This window comes from Enhydra lutris, unplaced genomic scaffold, assembly GCF_002288905.1.
Source record: "Enhydra lutris kenyoni isolate GAN:26980312 unplaced genomic scaffold, ASM228890v2 scaffoldscaffold4, whole genome shotgun sequence".
In the NCBI taxonomy this organism is placed as follows: domain Eukaryota; kingdom Metazoa; phylum Chordata; class Mammalia; order Carnivora; family Mustelidae; genus Enhydra; species Enhydra lutris.
Window position 1 is genome coordinate 14,759,113 of NW_019154088.1, and position 24,832 is coordinate 14,783,944.

The window sequence follows — 24,832 nt, forward strand, 5'->3', positions numbered from 1 at the left end:
CTGATGGCATTAGAACTGAAGAAATATGACAATTCTCCATCTCGGCTGATATCTTTACTACCTCTTACCCACTCCACGTTCAATGCACTTCAACAATGACTTCCTCCCATTGTAGGCTGTTGCTGCAGAACATCTTTCAAGGCAACGCCTCCTGAGAATCCAGTTCCTTCTCCCAATTCTGGATTTCCCCACATCTACACACATCCTCCTCAGAATTTCCTTCAAAGCAATGTATCAAACCTGGGGCAAGTGCAGGAGCTCCTTTTGCTTTCAGTAGCCAGGGATCACCTTGCTTGAGACTCAGACTTCATTCCTCTATGCTTTACTCTGCAGCTCTAAGTTAACCGCAACCAGCCCAGTCTTCTGAGTCCTGGTCTATATTCTTGAAAAGACAGACACTAATCCCTAGAGAAGAGGCCAGAAACTTTTTTCTGTAAAGGGTCAAGTAGTAAATATTTTTGTCATTGTGAACCATCTGGTCCTTGTCACACTATTCAACTCTGTTACTGTAGTGTGAAAATAGCTATAGACATATGTGTAAACAAGTGAGTGTGGCAATGTTCCAATAAAACTTTATTTACAAAAACAGGTGATAAGGGAACATTCACACACTGCTGTTAGGAGTGTAAAAATGGCACAGCTAGTCTATAAAACAGTTTTCTAGTTTCTTATGAAATTAAACAGGCAATTACCATATGACCCAGCACTTGTACTATTGAGCATTTATTCACATAAAAACCTGTACACAAATGTTCCTACCTGTACACAAATGTTCCTGACAACTTATTTATTATAATCAAAGCTGAAAACAACCCAGATGTCCTTCAATAGATGAATGGTTAAATGAACCATGATAGATCTATGCCTTATATTATTAATAAAAGGCATGAACTTTTGATATATATGACAACTTGGACAGATCTCCAGAGAATAATACTGAGCGAAAAAAGCCAATCTAAAAAGATTACACGGTGTATAAATCTATTTATATAATCTTTTTGAGATTACACAATTATAGAAATGGAGAAAATATTAGTGGTTTCCAGGGGCAGGGGAAGGAGAGAGGTGAGTGTCATATAAAAGGTAAGCACAAGAGACCCTTACAATAATGGAACTCTTCTGTATCTTTACTGAGGTGGTAGATATTAAATATGTGATAAAACTACACAGAACTAAACACACATACACACACACACACACGAATACAAGAAAAGCTAGGGAAATGTGAGTAAGATTGGTAGACTTATTTTGTCAGCATTTTGATTATGATATTATACTAGAGTTCCACAAGATGTTACTATTGTGGAAAACTATTATTGGTAAAGGTTACATGGGATCTCTCAATTTTTTACAACTTCATGTGAATCTATAATTATTTGAAAGTAAAAAGCTTAATTGATGGTCATAAACAGACTGCAGGTCAAATCTGACCTGTGGGTGCTTGTTTGCTGACTCTTGTCCGAGAACAATATTTTCCTTACTTGTTTTTAAAATCCAGCTTCCATGCATATGGTTTCCATATGGTTTTCTATTTCTGGTCCTTGACTCTCTCTCTTGATCTAGATACTTGTTTCTAATTGCCTGTTACTTGACTAATCTTCCTATATTCCAATTTCAAAATTAGTTATCACCCACATCTAAGTTACCATCAATCTTAACCCTAGCCTCCAAAAACCACCTGTTCTTCCCATTGCAGGTTCTTGCTCTGTGAACGGCATCGACACCTATCAGTTGGTCCAAACTCAAGCCACCTCTGATTCTTCCTCTACCCTCTGTAACCAAAAATGTGACAGGATCTATATTTCCATCCCCCAAGATGTCTCTTCTACTGACTCCTGCTGCTGTGACTCTGGGCCAGGCTTTCCCTATTTGGTGCTTAAATTATTGCCAGAGTCTTCTATGTGGTTCCCTCTTACTGGTTTCTCCTCATGAAGCCATTTTACTCTAGCTCACAATTCTCAAGAGGGAATTGCCTTGCTTAATCCACTGACCAACTCTCCTTTATTTAAGGAGGGAAATTCAGACTCCATACCCTGCCATCTGGGGTTCTCTCCATCTTTTCCTCAGCCAGTCTTTCTACTTGCTACTTACCTATTCATCCTCTATGAACCAGCTGAAATGGAAGGTTTTATATTTCTTACACTTTCATCTCTTGATATCTTTGTTCTTTCCTCTGGCTGCATGCCTACTTTCCCACATCTGCCAGTCAAAATTCTTTCAGATGATGATCAAAATAAGTCAGTCTGTCAGAAAACACTGTAAATCTGTATCGACATAATGAATATGGGCATTAGGAAGAACTTCCTTACTGAGAGGCAATGGCAACAGTATAGATTAACAACACAACACTGTCCCGAGAAACCACAAGCTTGGCAGGAAGGATGCATGTATGTGCTGGTGTGCAAGACACACACTGTGTTTAACTAAGTAGAGCTGATTTATGTTTGTGATGGGTGCCAACAGCCAAGGAAAAAACAAGTCAGATCTGGTAAAAAAAAAAAAAAAAAAAAAAAAAAAAAAATCAGACACTCTTTTTACCAAATTAATTTTAAGATCACATTGACATCTTTCTTGTGTCTTCTACATGACAGCTTCATAGGAGAGCCCTCTCTTGGCCTTTCTATCCCCAAATAACACTGAATTAAGACTGGTATATATAGATTTTTACTGACAGTGGGGGGTAATAGAGATTCAGGGATGGCTGAATCCAGATGTGCAAATTATATCTGTCGGGATCTCTCTCTCTCCACTCCTTGACACCACTTCCCTTTATTTTGACTTTATTTTTAGATGGGTTTCCCTCTCTGGTGAGAAAAACAACCACTAAATAGAATCTTGAGGCTCTCAGAGTCTATTTTTATGATTTCCTCTACTGAATATTGTTATCCTTGCCTTTAATCCCCTGTGGCAATCTGCTGGAACAGCTTTTATGGCACTTATAGAAATTAATCTGTAGGGACAAAAAGCAGGTCAGTTTTTGTCAGGAATGGAGTGAGGGATCCCCTACAATGGGACACAAGAGAGGTGGTATATCTTTAGTGTAGTTTTTGGTTTCACAGGTCTGTACAATTGTCAAAAATTATTGAATTGTACACTTTAAATGGATGCAGATTATCATATGTAAATTATTCTTCAGTAAAGTTCATCAAGGGAAAAATAAAAACTATGGATGACAGTCCAGTATATGACTAATTAGATGTCCCAGCAGAAGAAGATCAATGAGGGCTCACGGCAGCTCATCCCATCCCATGAGAGCTGACTGTGCACATCTTACCCAAAGCCACAAACACTGGACATCAATGACATCTTAATGATCACTTGAAATTGGCCATGGTAGGAGTATTTACACCATGGAAATAAATGTTACAGTTGGATTCCCCCATTCCCCCAAGAGCCTATTGTTAGACACTTAATAGAAGATCATTGACTGATACATCTATCTACATATATATGTGTATTACACACACACACACACACACACACACACACACTTTATACCCAATATTTGTTTATAGCTGTGTACTTACCTCAACTTCTAAGAATTTAATAATAAAAATGGGAAATTGGTAAGAATTTAAATTCAATATAGTATACTGACTGAAATAATAAGAAGTACTTTCTAATTAGACTCTCTTCTAATTTGGAAGAGGGGCAGGACAGAGATTATGTTAGAACTAAAGTGGAAGGAGCACTAGATCCGGAGTTAACATGTTTGAGATGGACACAAGTTTCACCCACTTACAGGCCATGTGACCTTGGGTATGCCCCCTTTCTTCTCTTAGCCACAGATTCCTCACTTGTAAAATGAAGATTATAACACCATAAAGTCTTAAATCACATGGTTATTGCAATGATTAAATAAAGTCACATCTGTTATTACTACATTTGAATCTGATGTTTCCAGAAGGTTTAAATGTCTCACCAAACATACTGTAAATATCTTGAAAGCAGAGAACATAATAGTAATTCAGGAGCTACTGATGAGCTATACAAAGTGTTTTCAAATATAAATACTAAGAGTTTTATTTCTATTTTGAGTAAGATTAGGAAGTGTAGATATCTACCTCTCTTTTGAACATGTATATTTAGATTGATTATGGCATTATGTGTGTGATAAAATCAGTTACAATCTTCTTTTTATTAAAACATTTTACCTCTATAACTTAAAACTTCTCCATCTTACAATAGTTTAAAATAGAACCTCTCAAGTGTAGCTATAAAACTGCATCTAGCTATGTTTAAATTTAAGTAACCTGCAAACAATAAATTGTAGCAGCTTCTTAGAATAAAAGAATTAGAAATAAAACACAAACAACCTCAGCAGCAGTTAGGAATAAAAAGTCAGAGAGTATTTGGTGCTTCATGAAAAGGGAGGAAATACTTCTTGTGGCACAAAGAAATCCAAAAGTAATGTGAAGAAAGGAGATTTATGGAAGAGCCCATTGTCTCTTCCTGAAACCAAGAAGTCAAATATGGAGGATGGACTGTACTAGAATTTCTTTCTAATGGTTTATTGGGACCAAACGCAAGATTGGCTACATTAGGGCACTTGGGTGGCTCAGTCTGATAAGCAGCTGCCTTTGGCTCGGGTCATGATCTCAGGGTCCTGGAATTGAGTCCTGCATCGGGCTCCCTGCTCAGCAGGGAGTCTGCTTCTCCCTCTCCCTCTGCCTGCTGCTCTCCCTGCTTATGCTCTCTCTCTCTGTCAAATAAATAAAATCTTAAAAAAAAAAAAAAGGATTGGCTACCTTAAGACAAATAGGGTCACTAGAACTTGCACCTAAAACTATGGAGTTTCCATGATTATGGAGTTCTGTAAGGAAGTGAAAGGATGAAAATGGTTTTTTAGGAACATCTGCCTCATGGCACTAATGTCAACGCAAGTCCAGTGTAAATGCAAAGTCTGGCACTTGGATTCTCCAAAATATTGGTGTTTAGAGGAGAATGGGTAGCCAATGACATAACAAAAACACCCACTAGAAACTTCTATGAGTTACAGTCAACAGTAAGCTCAATGTGAAATAGAGCTGTTGTAGCAAAACCTGAGGCATCCTTTGGATGTGCTGGTAGACTAATTCATCTCTGATGAGGATATTCACACCTCTGTTTATTCAACTAGTCAGACCATGTCTAAGGGATTGGGTTCATCTTAACAGATTAGACAGACAGTACCATATGAAGAACAGGGGATATTTAAGCAGAAGAGGTGAAAATTGTTGGGATGTGTAACAGGGGCTGAAAATAACAGCTGTTCTCAAAACTGAAGAATTTTACACAAAAGACAAGGTTCCTTTTTCCTTTTGAGGTTTAAATGGTGACAGGACTACTTAGAAGTTATCTTACTATGCAATTTCTATATAAGTAGAAGGGATGTTAAGATACATGAAACATAGGACACTCCCAACTTAAGAGCGTGTGAATTCTAGACACAGAACCAAGGTTAATGAAATAAATGTATGATATTCTGACCTTTGTGTATAAGCTGCTTCTGCTGATTTGAATTGTTTTATTGATTTGAATTGCAGTAATAAGTTTGCATTGATAGATTACCATTTAATTCTCCTACTTGCAAATGCAAGGAGTTTGCCTTGGAATGGAATATAGTATGAGGCCATGGAACTCATGAAGGATTCAAGGCTCTGTGGCCAGCCTCATTAGCTGATCTAACAGGACTTAGACACGCTCACTTTCACTGGGATTAGAACATGGCATACTTGCTTGAGTGGTTGACTTTATTATTGAGAAAGGACAACTGGATCATTATTAGAATAGCCTCCCCAGAGGATGAATATTGAATTATCTTTTACTTATCAATGGTTAAATTAAAAGCAATTCTCATAATGGATTGATGCATTTATTCCAGCCTCAGAATTATTGGCTCATGCATTTAATATACTATAAATATAGGATGGCTTTCAAGTTATGATAAACTAGCTTACCTACTGAGCTCAAGCTGACTGCATTATTGACAACATCATTAAGAGCAGAAGCACTGTTTTATTAATTTAAAGGATGTGTGACAATGTCATAATTAAATGGTATAATTCAGCTCAAAACTACAAATTTACCTTCAATTTTCTCTTGCAACTTGGTAAAACATAAGTATTTAATCTACTTTGGCACTATAGTCTCAGATAATTGGATTTTATACTTTTTTAGACAATTGATCATATTTTCTAATCATTTAAAAAAAATGACAGACAGACCTTATCATGTTGGTATATCACTGGTGAACATGTCTTAAGCCTATACAGGGATATCTTTATTCATTCTCTCACTACCATCTTCCAGGTATTTGGAAATAATATATAAAAAAAGTCATTATCCTCCCTGACTTTGCATACATAAACCTCCAAAATGTACCTATAGTATTAGATTTGTTCAAATCTATATTGAGACAAAATATCAATCAAGTGTCAAAGCAGAAGACAGACATTTTTAAATGTCAATGACTCAGAAAAATTAATTCTGATATACTTCTTTGCAGAAACTTCGAGAGGACATGCACTACCAAATATAGGAGTCAGCTGTGAAAGAGGGAAACTCAGAATCTCGGACCACTTTTCTCCAACTGCACTAATGTGCCCCAGAAAGCCACAGCAAAATCACAGGGTGCCATGGAATATTTTCGTCATCAGAGAAGATACATGGCCATCTGTCAGATACCAGGTGAACTACTAGTATTAATTTGTTGGGACTTAAATACTTAATACACAGAAATGTTATTTCTTTTGGTCTATAAGTGTCATAAAAAATAATGTGACACAAAGGGTATTATGAGAACATTTGAAAATATTTGATCTAGGAAACGGAATATCTAACAGAAGACAAAAGCAAAGGGAATCTTCAGAAGGATAATGAAAAGAGTCTTAAAGCCTAATGTTGAGCAGGTCTAGAGATCTACCAGGCAACATTAAAGCAGGTCACAAGATTCTGCGAGATACTTTTTCAAAGAAATAAGTGCTAGTATGTTCAATGGGTTCAAACAAATTGAGAAAGGAAATCTGCATCACTTTGAAGGTTGTGGTATGATTTATGAAAAACACATAGAAAAAGAAATAAAATACTGCAACAATTGCCAATATACAGATAAGAAAAGATGCAGAAAGAGAAAAATAACCATAGTAGGCATGGCTCATTTAATAGCAGTTTTTACAATGTAAAATACTGCAAGCCCTGAATAATTTTTAAAAGATGGTGTATTTTGAGGGAATATGGGAGACAGGAAACATGCAAATTTTTTAGGGTGCATATGCGTGCTTGTGTTTGTGTGTATAAGAGACTAAATCATCACATTGCATTTGGAAAAACCAAAAGATAATTCTTATCACTAAAGAAACGTAAAGTAGCAATAAAATCTTACTATATTAAGTATCAAAAGAGTCATCTTAAAATGTTGAAGGTGGCTGCCTTCAGGGACCAGGTAATTGGGAGTAGTCAGAATAATTAATTAGCCTCATAGAACCATTTGACTCTTCAAATGAAGACTATAACTTCAATAAAAAATTTAAAAGCTAAATTTTAAAAATAAAACACATTTGGAGACACTGTAGCCTATGTACACTTCTTTGGGTTTCTGTTAGAATCCTTTTTCCTTAATGGTTATTTGATATGAGCCTGACCTCAGTGAAAGTAGAAATGAGGATTTGGAGGATGGGCTCCTTTTTTCAGAAGATTTTGAGGTAAAAATAAATGAACTAGAGTGCAGTAGCTTTGAAGGAGAAGAAAGCAAAGTCAAGTTATTTGAGTCTGGTGATTTTGTTCTCTTTGTATATTTATTTTATTTTGAATTTTACTTTTTGAATTTATATACACTGGGGTGCCTGGGTGGCTCAGTTGGTTAAGCATCCAACTCTTGATTTTGGCTCAGGTCATGATCTGACCAAGCCCAACGTCCAGCTCTGCACAGAGTGTGGAGCCTACTTAAGATTCTCTCTCTCCAGCTCCCTCTGGCCCTCCCCTTGCAAGCCCCCCCTGTCACCGCACTCTCTCCCTCTTAAAAATTTATATATATATGATAAACACATAGAAAAAGAAATGAATTATACTGCAACTATACATATATACAGTTGCAACTGTATATATGTATAGTTGCAGTATAATTCATTTCTTTACCACTATATAACCATATATAACCACTATATATAGTGGTTTTATATATATATATATATAGTAATACAGTAACACTGCCTTTTGGGGTACAATTTTATGAATTATACAGTAACACTGCCTTTTGGGGTATAATTTTATGAAATTTTTTTAAGATTTTATTCATTTATTTGAGAGAGACAGAAAGAGATCACAAGCAGGCAGAACAGCAGGCAGAGAGAGAGGGGGAAGCAGGCTCCCCGCTGAGCAGAGAGCCTGATGCGGGGCTCGATCCCAGGACCCTGAGATCATGACCCAAGCCGAAGGCAGAAACTTAACCCACTGAGCCACCCAGGCGCCCCATAATTTTATGAATTTTAGTACATGTGTAAGTTCATGTTCTAAAGTTCTAAAGTTCAGCAGCACTATAAAAATGTTGTTCCACATGCTTTCTGCCTCCTAAATTTCTGACTTCAAATCTTTAGTCATTTCAATTGTTTTTCCCTCAGGAATAATGTGTTACTTTCATAAAATTATACCCCAAAAGGCATTTTCCTGAGTTTTTTTAATTCTTAATTTTCAGCAATCTGACTGTGCTGTTTATAATTTGGGTTTCTTTATGCTTATAGTTTTGAAAGTTCATTGAACTTCTTAAATCTTTAAATTTATGTCTTTTACCAAATTTGGAAAGTCTTTAGCCATTATTTAAAAAAGATTTTGACCATATTATGACACTACATGTTAGACATTTGGTCTTGTCATCCAGGTCCCTAAGCTTCTGTTATTTTTTTATTCAATCTATTGTCTCTCTGTTTTAATTATTTTTTCTATTTTTAAAATTTTTTTAGAGATTTTATTTTTAACTTATCTCTACATCTAACATGGAGCTCAAACTTCCAACCCTGAGATCAAGAGTCCCATGCTCCACCAACTGAGCCAAGCAAGGGCCCCTCTCTTTTTAGATTAGATATTTTTTATTTATATATTTTGGAATTTAATGCCCATTTCTTCTATCATTTCCATTCTGCTACTGAGCCTTTTAAGTAAGCATTTTATTTTGATAATTGTTTTTTAATTCTAAAAATTTCCTTTGGTTCTCCTTTAAGTTTTCTATTTTATTGTTATGTTCTCTACATTTCCATTTGCTTCAAGAGTATTTATCCCTTTTTCTTGGAGTATTCTTAGAACAGCTACCTTAAAGTTTTTATTAGATAAATCCATCATATGTGTTACCTCTGCATGGGTGTCTTTTTTTCTTTTTTCTCCAGACAAACTGAGATTTTTCTGTGTCCTCATATGCTGGTCGAATTTGTATTGCTTTCCAATTTTTGAATATTGTATTATGAGGCTTTGGGTCTTGTTTAAATCCTGTGAAGAATGTTGACATTTCGGTTTTATCCGGCAATAGATCTCATTAGCTTCAGGTCACAAATTGTGACCATTGGCCTTGTTAGGATATGGTTTCCATGTCATTTGAAAATGTAAATATAATCTGTCAAATGTAAATGAAACTTACATTTTCAAAGCTTGGTAATCCTATTTGGATCCTGCCTGGGGTGCATCACCTGGTGGCCTATCTGGGACCTAGGTGGGGGACTGTCTCTCTATGCGGTTCTCAAAGTCTCTCACATGTTCTATAGGAGTATCACAGGCACATCTTAATAGTAAACCTAAGAGTTCACGAACAACTGTATGTGGCAACGTTCTCCACTATCTATCTCCCCTGTCCTCTGTGATTCCTGGGGCTCTTTATGATTCTGTGATCAGACAGTTGGGGCATTATTTATCTTATTCTATCATGTCTTCTGACTACTATGCTCCTGTCTGAGGTTGTGTAGCAGGAGAAAAGAGAGTGAAAGGGAGACAGAGAGAAACAGACACATAGAGAGACAAAGAGAAAAAGGATGTTTATTTTCCCACGTTCTTTTGTGACCAGTTATTCTTATCAGAAGTGAAGGTTCCCCTCCACCCTCCTAGGTTTAGGTGCTTATGATTCTCTGATGCTACCACTGTTGCTTATGGTAAATCTATTCTCCCACTCCTGGAGCCTGAACTAGGATATTCTTCTGGAGCTCTTGTTCGTGCCCAACACCACTTCTCGGTTTCTGGCTGGGGGATACTAGAGGAGAAAAAAATTATTTACTTACCACCCCTCATTCAGGGGTACTTCAAATTGTAGTATTCTCCTGCAGTCTGTCTGCTTCTGCCTTTTCTGAGTCCTTAAAGAGCTCCTCCATTATCTGTCTAGGTATTATGAGTACATTCCTTGAGAGACACAGGGTAGAGCATTCTGATTCCATCTTACCCAGAACTGGGACGCATGGTCATTTTATTCTTATTTATGTATTCATGTATTTAGTTCTGCACTTGCAAAATTACAAATGTATGTATTTCCATGTTTCTAGTTTCTTTCTTTTAATGGTAAGTTCTCTGGAGACGAGAACATTCTTTCTAATGACCTATCAGTCATTATACTCCAAAAACAATATATTTTCAGAAAAAAACATTGCTGAAAGAGGTTAGAAGCTCACACATAGCCACTGAGAAGTGTTCATTCTGACCTTGGCCTTCCAAAAGAGAAGTGTAGCCCTTGTCAAAGTTGGGTGGCTTTTTATATACAGAATATAATACTATTTCAGTTCATAGATTAGTAGCGGGTATTTGAAATTATGTGGAACCCAAGGAAGGAAGAAAAATAAACAGGGTGAACAAAAGTGAAATGAATATGACAGACACAGCAAATGTATATACATCATGTAATCACTGCAGACAGATTTTTAAAGTAAATACCACTGACCAGTTTCGTGGATAAAAAAAAATAAAATCAGTGATGGCTTTGTAAACTACTCATATAATTATTCTAAAATCAGAGAGAGAGAGAGAGAGAGAGAGAGAGAGAAAAGAAGCCACGGCTAAAAGTCCCTTCACAGTGCCCAGTCATCTCCCCGAACTTACTTAAAAAGGACATGGAGAAAGCAAACTTCAGAACGCCTCCTATCCTTTCCTTTTGCTGACTTTGCTACAGACATTTCAGAGCCGCAGCTAACTGTGATGGAACAGTCATTCTCTATTTATTTATTTATTTGAGAGAGAGAGAGAGAGAGAGAGAGAGCGTGCACGTGTGCGCACAAGTGGGGGAGGGGCAGGAGGAGAGGGAGAGAGAGAATCCCAAGCAGGCTCCAAATTCAGCATGGAGCTAGACATGGGACTCAATCTCACAACCTGTGATCGAGACCTGAGTAGAAAATGAGAGTTGGATGCTTAGAGAGTGGACTGAGCCACCTGGATGCCCCTGTCATTTTCTCCTTATTGTTAGTGTTTTGCATGATTCTCCAGTGCCATAATAAACACTTGGCCCTTCTATGCACATTTGCATGTTGAAGGAGTGCTGAAGACTGATGGACTAGGGTTTGACTTGGAGAGCGGTGAATTTTAGCTACAGAGTAAGCATGAGATAATTTGGTGCTGCCCCTGGCTGAGCAAGCTAAAACATGCTCCTTAACCTGATAACTTGATAACAGACTGTTCTTAACACTATGTACTAAAAGTTGTGTAATTTTTCCCCAATGCATGTAGTGCAGGTATGTCCCTGTTTACCACAGATGAAATATTATAAAAGAAGGCAAGAAAGGAATGGTTAATAGTCTTCTGACAGATTTGGTCTAGATTACAGGTAAGCCTAAATTATTGGGAAAGAGAATCAAATTAATGTCCTTATTTTTTTTTCTTTTTAAAAAACTCAACTGAAAGATAATTGTCAAAAACAATACTTTGCAGAGTTAGATTTCACATGATAGGAAGACCTATCTGTTGTGGTCACTAGATCCTTATAGTAACCCTGTAAGGTAGGTGAGACAAGTCTTATTATCCTCTTATTATATATGAAGAAACTAGGTCACAGATATGATGATTCAATATCACATACATAGTACTTGTGTCCCAGAAACAAGTTTCAAAGAAACAGAATGATGTTTCCAGTACTCCTCACCCACTCTAATCAGACTTGACCCCTATCACTTTAGAGCAAAACTACATGTGCAAAGGTCATTGATTATCTCCCCATTTTTATAATGTATACCCTCCCAGCAGCATTGACACAGCTGCCCATTGACTCCAGACTTAAACTCCTCTTTTGTTTTCCAAATTTTAAATCATGAAGTTTCTCAAGGATTAGTACTAAGCTCTCTTCTCTTTATAATTTATATGATCTCTCTAAGCATTCCTAGTTACTCCTATAGTTCAACCTTAAATGAAGATATACTAACTTTTATTATAGAGGTGATTTTCACCTTTCTGTACTCTAGAGAATTCATCTCGTTCATACCCAAGTATTCCCTGTGTAATGCATTCATTATTTATTCAAAAATATTTATTGAGATTCCACTATTTTCCAGGCACCATTCTAAGTTTCACAATACACTGAATACAGGCCAGAGAGAGAGAGAGAGAGAGAGAGAGAGAACTGCCCTCCCAGAATTTGAGTGGACAACAAAAATAACCAACAAAACTTGTTATATAATGGGATGTTTGAGTGTGATAAACCCCATGAAGAAAATTAAAGCATTGAGGATGGCAGCGGTGGTGATGTGTGTATGCAGGGGGTAGGGGTGGGGTCATGGAACATGAAAAGACAGATTAAGTTCCTTACAAATGGAAAAGACTGAAAGACCTATGGGAAGGAGGACTTCACCACTTCACCAGAGAGAAAGGAATTGGACCGACAATCAAGAAGATTTGCATTTTATCTTGCCTATATTCCCTATATATATTTTGGTAAATTCCCTTAGCCTTTCAGGTGAAACCCTTAAATGATTTCTCAGGAACCTTTCAGGTTTATGATATTATTGAAAATTTTGGAAGAGATGGGTCAGAGACAGAGAGAGCTAGATAAGAAATAAAAATATTGGTGATCATTACTGTCATTAATTTATTTAGTTTACCCATTTTTAAGTTATGTCATTTTTCACAAATATTTATTGAACTCCTATCCATCACCAGGCACTGTGCAAACTGCAAAGAAGGCAGAGGTGAATGAGCTCAAGGCCTTTCACCACATAGGGCTTACAGCCCAGTTCATCATCCTTGCCATTCTGGCTGTTCACTATTTGGGATCTGTCATAGTCTTATATTTGTCATCTCTTTTAGATCTTAAGTATCTCCCGTAAAGTATTTTCTGATAATCCAACAAAGAATGCTAACAAGGAAACCCTAAATGTTTCTCACATAAATAGATATGGTTCATTTGGAAAGATTGTGAAAGAGGTAGAGAAGGATAGTGTGATCCTTCCTGCACTGGTCCCTGATACTCCCTGTTATTTTTTGAACATTCAAACTCCATTATATAAAGATAAAAAACTTGGGTCCTCTAATTCATTAGAAAATCTGTAAACAGGCCATTTCATGGTATTCATGAAAGACCTACAATGAATTCTATGAGGAGGGCCTAAAATACTGACCAATGTATTTGGGGGACAATAAACACACATTTTCAGGGAAATCACTTGTGGTATCATTACTTGTTTTGACTAATATCTGAGCCTCCTTTTATTTTGGACAAAGAAGACTAAACTTCCCAGCACCCTGCAGCTGGATGGGGCCATAAGACAGATAGTTGATGAGTTGCAAGAAGTTATTTGTGTCATTGCCTTGCTGAAGCATCTAATTGCTAGTCCAAGACTCCACAGCATTTTCTTTTCCCCCAGACTCATCAATTAAGGAGGCCATAGCACTAAATGTTAAACTGTAGGGATGATGGTTCTTTCATCAGTCTAGATGTCCCACTACATAAAGAAGTTTCCCAAACTTGGTACTAGAGGGAAACAACTTTTTTGTGTGTGTTAAATTACTGAGATTTGGAGGGTGCTTATAAGCACAACATAACAGTTTACTCTTACTAAGTTATTATCTGTTTGAGTTAACTTTTTTCCATGTTAAAAATGATTTAGAATCTTTGAGAACTCCCCAAAGGGTCCATGTCATCATTTCCACCACTAACTTCCAAGAGATCTAGGCATTTTTACCTTTGCTTATTCTTTTTGTGTGAAACATATGCTAATCTTTCCTGTTCTCAGTTCTTTCAATGTGAAAAATCTAGATACTTTAACTTTAGCTGCTTTATCTCTCTTGCTTTTCTTTTTAAAGTATATTGTATTTGAAAACAATTTTAAAGACTTTTTTTTTAGAAAAGTTTTATGTTTACATTAAAAGTGAGAGGAAGGTACAGAGATTTTCCATATATCCCCTGTCCCCACATACAGATAGCCTCCCCCATTATCAACATAACCCACTGGAGTGGTACATTTTTCTAAACCCAGGATGAACCGATGAACCTACATTGATACATCACAGTCAGCCAAAGTCCAATGTTTACCTTAGGGTTCATTTTAGTTTGCATATTCTGTGGGACAGAACGAATATCTAATAACATATTCATTATTATAATATCATACAGTACTTTCATTGCCCTAAAAAGTCCTCTGTGTTCTGCCTATTTAATTTTTCTTCCTTCCCTCCCCTTGGCACTAGTGATCATCTTATTTCTCCATAGTTTTGCCTTTTCCATAATGTTTGGAATCGCACAGTATGTAGCCTTCTCAGGTTGGCTTCTTTCATTTAGTTATATGTTTTTAAGGTTCCTCCCTGTCTTTTCATGGTTTGATAGTTCATTTCTTTCTAGCCACGAATTCCTGCTTTTCTTCCCTCTAGTAACATAGTAACCTCGTATTTATACTATGAAATTCAAGTTGCTGCAATTTGAGGTTCAGGGGTATATCCAGCTTCACACACAGAGGCTTCACCCATTAGCTTCAGCTGGTTTCATTTTTCTAGCCTTCTAAATTCTATCAAGTTCATTATTAGTTCCAAGGATATCAAGATCTTCTCTCGCTGGTTTTTATTATTCCATTCACGTGACGTCCCAATGGCTCATTTTCTCCACTTCCCCAGCCCTTCCTAGAGAAACCTCTGAATTTCTCTTGTTGAGGCATACAGGCTTCAAGCCCTCACACACTGCGCTCAAGTAGCACTTGCTTTCTACTGATCACTAGATTATGTGATCAGTTCTCACTTTTGTTGCTTTCTTATTTTGTCAGAGTTTCTCACATTGCCCCAAATTTCTGCTTTAGACTGGAGAGACCTCATGTTTCCTATTCTATTGTGGCTTTATTTTCTTCTAAGCAACTTCTATCAGATGTAGTTTTCAATTCAAAATAGCCAATGAGAGACTGTGGACTCTGAAAAGCAATCTGAAGGGTTTGAAGAGGTGGGGGGGTGGGAGATTGGGGGAACCAGGTGGTGGGTATTAGAGAGGGCACGGACTGCATGGAGCACTGGGTGTGGTACAAAAACAATGGATACTGTTATGCTGAAAATAAATTTAAAAAAAAGATTAAAAACAACAACAACAAAAAAAACAAAATAGCCATATTTGCTTGAGATTATTGTTTTAATTAGAGGAACAGAACCACACCTATGCACAGTTGGGAATATATCTATCCACACTGGGACCAAGTGACACAAAAGAACATGAGACCTGGCTTTGGAGACCCAGGTTTACTCTGAGTCATCAAGCAAATTCCAGAATCTTCTTGAATGTGTTTATTACATTCTGAGAGCCATCTTAAGAATTCTGAGAATGATGGCTTAAAACTTTTAATATTCTGAGCTTCCTGATTGAGTTTTATTTTAAATACATTAATGCAGCCTGATCCCAAACTTTTAATGAACTAATATAATGTAAGGATAAATTCTCATCACAAAACTCTGTTCATAACTGCTTAAGTTGAGTGTATTGTCTGTTCATTGGCTAAGGGAAGTTAATTGAAATAAATTATAAATAGACAATTTATAAACTATGAAGGATAAAATAAATGTAAAGGAGTAAGCCTTTGTGGAATAATGCAAAGCCTATGGTAAGAGTAAAAAACCAGAACTTGTATATTGAATCTATTTAATAACTTTTCCATCTATTATTTGCCAAAGAATATAAACCAATTTTAGTATTCTTCTAAGCAAAAGAAGAAACTTCCAGATATTTTGCATCCAGAATGTCTCTGACAATTTTAGATGTAGGCCTCTTCCCAACAAGCATAAACTAAATACAAAGACTATTCATTTATTATCTAATCATCATTTTTTCTTCGTTATATGCCATGTAATATTCTCAATATGAGGGATTACGAGAAAATAAAACACTCTTCTCTAAAGAGACTCAAAGTCCAGTAGGAAGACAGATACATTAAAAAATCATCACAATGTAATGTGAAAAAATCCAATATTAGAAATGCAAACAAAATATTACAAAAGAACAGAAAGGGACAACTAATTCTAGGAAAGCCAGGAAGATTTCACAAAGCAAATCACATTTTGGTTCATCAGATCAAGAAGGTTACAGGAGAAACAGATACTTGTGTGTAACACTGTTTTCACACACACACACACACACACACACACACACAACGTGTACTGACATAGCTTATTTAATGTGTCAGTAAATAAAAGATTATCTATTGTAAGATATAACGTTGGATGGATTTGTGTTACCTGGGAAAGTGAAAATACGTTCTGACTGCTCAGAACTGGGTTGTTGGCAGGAGTTTCTAGGACAAAGTGAGGAGCTGGCGTACATATCATAAAAGGTTCAGAGTTGGTAGAAGCCTCAGTGGTGCTCATTCCAAGTCCCCTGTTTTACAAGGCAGCAACTTCATCCAGAAAAGGGGAGGAGGTAGCTTGCCCGGTGACACTTATTAGTGGAAAGAGACAATAAAAAATATTATAAAAATAGTAAATAATGACAGTTTGTTGTAATAAGTTGGTAATGTACAAGTCCATTGGCGGGGGGGCGGTCAGCAAAAATACTATTTGGAAAGCTGCTTTTCAGATACCGAAAAATCTGGTTAACTTTTTTTCAATTTATTTAGTTCTTTTACAAGCACTCCTCAAATCTCTAAATTTTCAAAATTATTAATTTAACTTGGAATCTCTTTTCATGATTTGGGGAAAAAGTAGCAATTAAATGGAGCATTATGTCCTCCCCAGCAGGAAAGTTTATAAGAAGGTTTCTATATCTGAAATTTGGTTGCAAGTCGGAAAATAAAAAAATAAAAAAAAGATTAGAAACTCTAACCTCTAAACTGGGTCCTTCTGAAATGTTGTTGCTTCCAGAAACACTGTTAGCTACTTTGATTTCTTAGTGCCAGGAATGGAGACTTTTACTGAGTATTCTTTCTGTATAAATAAACGATATACATTAAAATATGGAAAGTAGAGTGAGAGAGAGATTGATAATTTCCTTCTGGATTACTGGGGTTATCTGAATTATCAAATCCAGTTTTTAGGGAATGGCTCCTGAAATTAGAGCTGAGGACAGAAGTTAGAAGTTTCTAGTCTGTATCAGGAAGATAGGAAGCAGTGTTCAGAAATGAAGTCAGATTCTGGAGAAGCCAAAGGAAAGCCAAGTAAACAAAATGAAACATCACAGGAGCAGGGCAAAAAGGCAGAGCCCTGGTTGTGTGGAAAGTGACAAAACGCAGCAACCAAAAATAACTGATTTCCACCTGAGGGCAAAAATTCACCAAACTAAATCTCATCTCCAGTGACTTAAAATCTTGACTATAGATAGAGAGGAAGATGTTAAGGACTGAGTGGATTATGCTAATATGCTTGCTGTTGATAATGTAAACTACAGCTTTTTTTTTTTTTTAGAAGATTTTATTTATTTATTTTAGGGAGAGAGAAAGCAGTGGGAAGGGGAGAGGGAGAGAGAGAATCTTAACTCCCGCCAAGCTTGGAGCCTGACACGGGGCTTGATCGCACGACCCTGAGATCATGACCTGAGCCCAGAAAAAGAGTCAGATGCTTAACCAACTGAGCCACCCCCAGAGAGAGCTTTTAAGCCTCTTAGTACACATATTTTTGCAAGAAGAAAGTTTTTAGAAGCATCAGGAGTTGAGGTTTTCTTACTTCAGGAAAGAAACATTTTCCTCCTATAATTCTTCAGTTTAAGAATATAGTAGCCTCCTACTTTATCTGCAAGGGATATGTTCCAAGTCCCTCAGAGAATTCCTGGAACTCTGGATAGTATCAAACCATATATATATGGTTTGATACATATATATATGTGTGTGTGTGTGTGTGTGTGTGTGTGTGTGTGTGTATATGCATATATATTTGCATATATGTATATATATGCATATATATGCAAATATATATGCATACATACACACACACACACACACACACACACACACACACTCTCTCTCTCTCTCTCTCTCTTTTTCCCTATACATACAAACCTATGACAAAGTTTAATTTATAAACTGGGCACAGTAAGAGATTAACAATAATAACATAATAAAATAAACATTTATAACAATATACTATATAACTTAAGTGAATGTAGTCTAATTCTCTCTCAAAAAATCTTACTGTATTGTACTGACCTTTCTTCTTATGAAGATGTGAGATGATTAAATGACTACATGATAAGATGAAGTGAGGTGAATGACTTGGGCATGGTGATGTAGCATTAGGCTAGTGTAGCCCTTCTGGTTTTTGTTTTGTTTTGTTTTGTTTAAGATTTAATAATTTATTTGAGAGAGAGGGGCAGGCAGAGTGAGAGGGAAAGAGAGAGTCTCAAGCATACTCCACACTGAGCACGGAGTCCAACATGGGGCTCGATCTCACGACCTTCAGATCATGACATGAGCTGAAGTCAAGAGTCAGACACTTAAGCAACTAAGTCATCCAGGTGCCCCTGATGTAGCCATTCTGATGACATATTAGAAGGAGGATCATCTGCTTTGGGACCACAGTGGACTACATGTAACTGAAAAAGCAGAAAGTGAAACCATAGATAAGAGGGGAACCACTGTAGTAAAGATAAATCTTAGTATCAAAAAAAAAAAAATTCTGTTAATGCAGAGAAATAGCTGTCCTAATCCATAATCCATAAAAGACCATGCTAAAACAGTGTTTTGTGTCTGCAGTAAGCATTCAGGAACTGTTGACCCAATTGGCAATCCAGGTACCAGAGCCACAAAGGATGCACTCAATATTCAGAAAGAATAAGTATTGAAAGAAAATCCTTCCTTGGACAAATATCAAAGTAAAATGAAAGAAAGGTCTTTAAATGTGGAAAGAATGCTTAAGTGTAGAGAAAAAAGAATTTCTCTGTGTAATAAAGGAAGGAAATCAGAATTTCCTAAGGGCAAAACTAATGAGTATTTTGTAAAAGGAATTCTAACCCAATAATAAAATGTCTTTAAGTTATATAAGGTGGTGGGATGCTGATGATTCTGGTGTACAAGGTGCTTTAGGGATGAAGGGAAGATTATCAGGAAAACTCAATGGTTTCATTATTACTGACTTCACTGATGTTGTTAGATTCCCACACCTAATTTATTCTTTGAAGCAAATAGGTCAGAGGGATTAGATGCTAGCTGTTTTCTCACAAGGCTTTTCCAGATCTCCTGACATTCTATACATGTGAAAAAAAAAAACCATAAATAAATAAATTTATAAATAAACAAATAACCATTTCACTCAGCTGCATCTCCTGGATTTGGGAGAGTGAAGTTACTGAAATAATGGATGAAATGTGTAATTTATAGATTCAGATGCTACTATGCCCAGCATTACTTGTGCTATCTGCGTAATAAAAACCAAACTCCACACTAAGCCCCATATGAAGTTTTATAGCTGATTTAAGAATAATCTATGGAGATAAAAATGTATCAAGGAAATTACCATATGTTTATGAGTAGGGCAGGTGATACAAACTCAGAACCTGGTGGTTTGTTTGTTTGAGGTTTTGTAAATTCTGTCCTTTACCAGCAATTCTTACTGTATGGTAATGTGAATGAATTAAAAGAGGCAATAAATGCAAAATGTACCGACTTTACAGTATTTCCCATAACCTCTTTCAATGACTATTTTTTTGTTGTCTTAACAAAGGTATTTGGTCTTGGCACCATTTTTTCAAGAGCTGGGTGATTTCATGGATGGATGTTTAATAGTTGGGTAATTTGGCCTCAAGTCTTTGTATATATACTTTCTTAGAATTATCTAAGAGATACTATAGCTACCTCAATTATATTAAAGGTTTACCTTAAAGGTGTTAGTGCAAATTTCACCTAAGGTTAAATTCTTCTTCTTTTTTTTAAAGATTTTATTTATTTATTTGACAGAGAGAGAGACAGCTAGAGAGGGAACACAAGCACGGGAGAGCTGGAGAGGGAGAAGCAGGCTCCTCACTGAGCGGAGAGCCCAATGCAGGCCTTGATCCCAGGACACTAGGAGCATGACCTGAGCCAAAGGAAGAAGCTTAACAACTGAGCCATCCAGGCGCACCAAGATTAAATTCTTATTCAAAATGTTTATAAGTATTTATAGCAAAATTCATATTTTTATTTTCCCTTAATTGTGTAAGTTGACCTACGTTCAGATAAGACCAGATGAAGTAAATTGAGTTGTCAATCTAAGGATCACACTGTTTCCTCTGAAAGCCAGCCAACTAGATTTTGAAAAGACGTCCTCTGCTATCCATTATGGGGAAAGGTGGAAGGGAGGTGTGGAACCTCTATGATCTATTTCAGACTATGACGTCAAAGAGTTAAGGATGAATTACTGTCACCTTAACTTTGATTATATGTGGGTTTTTTTTTTTCAGTTTGAACCACAACCCGAACATTATTAAAATGTGGCTTTTGTATTTCATTAAAGTTAAGCAATCAGCTTTGCATTTTTGATGCACCATAATTGTAGTAGTGTGACATTGTTCTGCTGATCATTCATAATGCGGCTACTCACGCCACGAATCAAATACGAATCAACACCTTTTTAATTTTACATGCAGTAAAGCACTTTCTTTTCAGATTGATAATTTGCACTCACAGTTTAATCTTCAGCTGTCAGAATTCTTTTGGTTTAATTTACATATGCATTCTTATCACAGATCTTTAGACCCTTATGAAAATTGTTTTAAGAATAAACCAAACACCACGGCAGAAGAATAGGGAGAGGTTTTAGTATTAATAACAGTAAAGTCTATTTAATTGCTGAGTAAAATATTTGGCATTCAGGCTTAGGACAGACTGCAGGTCCATGAAATCCTTGTTTTATACAATGAACAGAGGTGCATGACCACACCTCCTGGCTGCTTCAGAACAAGTAGACACATGGCTGTTGGAGCTCAATACCTATGAGGCTCTTTGTGTTCTAAACCACTCTGAGTTCCATAACTGATAGAGATATTACTCCCAGAATCTATTCAGATACCCGTGTTTCTAACTTATAGCATAAAAGTATCATAATTGTTGTGGTTTCACACTGTGTCAACTGCACCATAATACAACTATGATTTTCAGAATTTCCTTCCCCATATACTTCTGGGTTAAGATAAGCTATAGGAGAAATTTGTGCAGGATTTGGAAGAAGGAAAATACGTAGTAGTTATTCCACTCTGAAGCTTGGTGTAGGACGATAGGTGCCACTGAAACACACGCATATTGTCACTGATGTGCTACCTCACCAGATTGGGAGGGAGAATGGACTGATCTGGAGCTCCTCTAAGATCCTAACTCACCACCTTCAGCTTCTCTAAGCACTAGATAGGGCATATGTTAGCTTAGTGGTGAAGAGCATCAGCTTCTGCAAAACACCACATTGTTGACATTGGATACAGATGTGGGTTTTATTTTGACCTCCTGGGTTCTAGTTTGTTGTCAGTCTCCTTTGGTTCATGTCCAGGTTTTCTCCCCACTACCAACTGTGCTGACCTACAGAAACTTTGGGTCCACTGCAAGATGCAATGAGAACTTTCACAGACTTCTTTATCACCTTTTACAATGTATACTGTCTAATCCCTTTTCACCACACAACTTCTAGTAATTCTGTTTCCCTGCTTGAAGCCTCACCAAAACAATAATAAAGGCTGAATTATAGGCCAATGATCTTCTTTTAGCTGATAACTGAGGAAGGAGCATGAGGTATGTACTTCCCTCTCTGTAATCTTACAGTATATATTTACATGCTTCTATGATCAAAAGGAAAAATCTTAAATTTTTATGTATGTACACATGTATCCTTTTTAAAATCCAGAAGACCATCTTTTCTTTTTTTTTAAGATTTTATTTATTTATTTGACAGACAGAGATCACAAGTAGGCAGAGAGGCAGGCAGAGAGAGAGGAAGAGAAGCAGGCTCCCCGCCGAGCAGAGAGCCCGATGCGGGGCTCGATCCCAGGACCCCGGGATCATGACCCGAGCCGAAGGCAGAGGCTTTAACCCACTGAGCCACCCAGGCGCCCCTCCAGAAGACCATCTTATACTATCCAGGGAAATGAATGAGGAAATGAAGCTACAGGACCTTGGCTCATTGTGATCAGAGTCTCTGCTGCTTTCAGATCATTGCCTTTGCTATTCTAAATCTCAAGAGTGCATACATTCCTGTGTAACGATGGACACTCTTCTCTGCTTGTCTATTTCTATTGTGACCAAACCAGGAAGAGAGGCGGAAAAAGCCCTGAACGTACTAGTACAGAGTTTATCCCTTCAATGGGAGTTGTCTCTTTTTTTTTTTTTTTTTTTGGACTCTTGGTCTCTTTTTCTTTCTGATTGTTATATTTGCTATGATCAACAACTCTCTTGATAAAAATACAGTTAATATCCTCCAGAAACTTACTTTCCTCATATCTTCTGTTTACTCACTAAATTGGACTCTATGCTAATTTTGGTATGATTTCATATTTAATTGTTATTTAAACAGAAAGGGGCATGATATTGTGTGGAGGGCCAGTAGCATTTCAAGAAAGTTCTAAAGAGCTATCACCTCATCCATATGGATTCTTTGACCCAGAAAATAAATAAATCAGATGCTGGTGCATGGTGAAGAATCTATGTATGGAAAGAAAAATGGTGGTCAGTATTAAATGAGTGGGAGGCAGGGGGTTTAGGAGCTGGGATAGTCTTATCCAACATGATTGGACCAATACCAAGTGAACACACTCAGGTATAGGTTATGGAAGGAAGCTAAGGCGGGTGGCTGGAAGGTGGCATCTTCTGAGTTTGGAGCCAGATACCTCCAGTAGCTATGGCACTTCTCTCAAGAGTAATAAGTTACCCTAAAATATAGTAAGATAAAGCATAATATGTAGGAGTCTAAAATAAAGGCAAAACGTGGAGGTTTTGATGATGGTGAGGAGGAGGATATTTACTGTTTATTCATAATCCAACTAGATCACCCACAGGCAACAAGGCATGGAGGTACTCTGAGAGAAATATGGAACTCCAGTCAATGAGCCTCCTGCTCAAGATTGCAGTTTCTGGAGTGGGGAAGGAAAGAGAAGGCAAGGCCCTAGGAAAAAGCAATTCAAGACCAGTTATAGAGGAACCCCATTATTTATGCATTTACTATGTGGCTATTGACTATACAGTATATTCTGCATCCTAGACACTAGACACTAGTGTCTAGACACCAGGGATGCATTAATTTTAAAAACTGCATTCCCCGAACTAGTGCTTGTGCATTAGTGGCATTCCTTGATAAATAACTCGGTGAGAAAATATTTACTATTACTATCATTTTCTACAGAATTGTTGAGAGCTTTTGTACTGGTAATGTGCTTTTCCAAAAGAAGTATATAACATGTTGCATTTTCACACACAGCCCCTTTAATGGTACATATTTTATGAAACGTGGAGTCAAGGGTAAATATTATCCTTGCCATCAAAAACCTCACAGTCGAGGGGGAAGGAGTCAAGATGGTGGAGAAGTAGCAGGCTGAGACTACTTCAGGTAGCGGGAGATCAGCTAGATAGCTTATCTAAAGATTGCAGACACCTACAAATCCAACGGGAGATAGAAGAGAAGAAGAACAGCAACTCTAGAAACAGAAAATCAACCACTTTCTGAAAGGTAGGACTGGTGGAGAAGTGAATCCAAAGCGACGGGAAGATAGACCGTGGGGGGAGGGGCCGGCTCCCGGCAAGCGGCGGAGCAACGGAGCACAAAATCAGGACTTTTAAAAGTCTGTTCCGCTGAGGGACATCGCTCCAGAGGCTTAACCGGGGTGAAGCCCAGGCGGGGTCAGCGCGGCCTCAGGTCCCGCAGGGTCACAGAAGGATCAGGGGTGTCTGAGTGTCGCAGAGCTTACAGGTATTAGAACGGGGAAGCCGGCTACAGAGACAGAGCCGAGGAGTGAGCTCTAAGCTCGGGGTTACCTTGAACCGGTCGCAGGCTCGGTCAGCTCGGAGCGCGGCCGGAGGCCAGGGTGACGGGAGTAATTGGGCGCTGTTCTCTGAGGGCGCATTGAGGAGTGGGGCCCCGGGCTCTCGGCTCCTCCGGGCCGGAGACTGAGAGGCCGCCATCTTCATTCCCGCCCTCCGGAACTCAACGGAAAGTGCTCAGGGAACAAAAGCTCCCGAAAGCAAACCCCAGCAGATTACTAAGCCCGGCCCCGGGTAAGGGCGGTGCAACTCCGCCTGGGGCAAAGACACTTGAGAATCACTAAACAGGCCCCTCCCCCAGAAGATCAACAAGAAGCCCAGCCAGGATCAAGTTCACCTACCAAAGAGTGTAGTTTAAATACCAAGGAGAGGAGCGGAATTCCAGAGGAGGAGAAAGCAAAGCACAGAACTCATGGCTTTCTCCCCATGATTCTTTAGCCTTGCAGTTAATTTAATTTTTTTTTTCTTTCTCAATTTTTTTTTTGTCTGCTGCTAAATTTTTTTAACTTTTACCCTTTTCT